Genomic DNA, 1,630 nt, shown 5'->3' on the forward strand with positions numbered 1-1,630 from the left:
TGCTCACAAGTATATCTTCACTTTTGTCAGTTCCACGATCCACGTCACCCTCATCTGAACTCTTGGGCTAATTCCCAGCATCAATCTCTCCATCCCTCTCTCGGCACTTATTAGTTTCCTCTCTAGTAATTTGGTTGTAGTCCATGTTTCGGATCCATAGGTCACAACTGAGAGGACGTATTGGTTAAAGACTTTTCTTTGTAAACATAATAGCAAGGAGCCTCTTAGTATGCTACTGTGTCTGCCGAAGGCGCTCCGGCCAAGACTATGCATCTTAATTTTTCTTCACTAGATGTGTTTGTCTGTACGAGTTGCTCTGCTTGTCCACTACCTCTAGCGCTTCGCCTTGTACATATATCTGTTCGAATTGAACTTGAACATGACCTTAGTCTTTTTCTTGTTCATCCTAAGTCCGACTTTCAGACTTCTGCTATCGTTTATTAGTTGCTGCATTTCATTTGCAGATTCACTGAAGAGAACAATATCATCTGCAAATATGAGATTGTTTAGGCATTTTGTCTCCTATTTTGATACCCTTTCCATTCTTCTTGAATACTTCCTCAAGGCAAGCTGTAAAAAGTTTTGGCGAGATAGTATCGCTCTGTCTAACTGGTTTTTATTTGGTTTCCGTGTGGAGCTTGATGGTTGCTGTCCCATCTTCGCATATATCCAATATTTTGCAGTATACCTCCTCTACTCCCTGTCTTCGAATAGCTTCTGGTACTTCTGGTACTCAAATGCCTTTTCGTAATCGATGATTACCATACACAGGGGTTTCCCTACGTGAGCGCTTGGATGTAGTCTGTTGTTGAGAATCCACTGCGGAAGCCTGCCTTTTCTCTCGGCTGGTTAGAGTCCAGTCTGTCAGAGTTGCAAGTTGTGATGACTTTTGTGAACAGTTTGTAAGTAACGGAGAGGAGGCATATAGGTCGATAGATTTTTATATCCTTTCTATCCTCTTTTTTATGTATCATAATTATTGCGTTTTTCCAAGCTTAACAAAGGCAATTGTTAAAGCGACTGGCTAGTTTCACTGTTGCAATTTCTCCTGCATCTATTATGAGGTCAATACTAATTCCGTCTCTTCATGCCTTCAAACACTCTTTTTGTTTCTTCTGTTGTGATGTTAGGTACGTCTTTAGTGGCTGTTCATTTAAGTTGTATAGCTCCCTGTAAAAGTCTTCCACTACTCTTATGATTTCATTCTTATTATATGTCACTTCTCCGTTTTTTTTTCTTTTTTTTTCTTTTTTTTTTCTTGCATACATTTGACTTCTCCCTATTCCGAGTCCCCTTTTAGCTGTTTTCATGCTGGTACCTGAGATCAACGTCTCATTTATCCTTTGAGTATTGAATTTCCGTACATCTTCTCTCTTCTTTTTATTTATAGTCTTTGTTAGTTCCGCTAATTCCATTTTGTCTCTGTTTGACGATACTTTCATGATCCTACGTTTTTGCATAAGCTTGCTGGAGCTTCGTTTTTGATGTCAGGCGGCGATTTCGATGTTCACTTCCACTCTAATCTTTTTTTCGAAGAATGTATTCATGATATTAAGTGATCGAACCTCCGCAAAATCGACTAGCATTTGTCCCCTCTCATTCCTAGTGCCTATTCCTTGATTCTCCACCA

This window comes from Penaeus monodon, chromosome 5, assembly GCF_015228065.2.
Source record: "Penaeus monodon isolate SGIC_2016 chromosome 5, NSTDA_Pmon_1, whole genome shotgun sequence".
NCBI lineage: Eukaryota > Metazoa > Arthropoda > Malacostraca > Decapoda > Penaeidae > Penaeus > Penaeus monodon.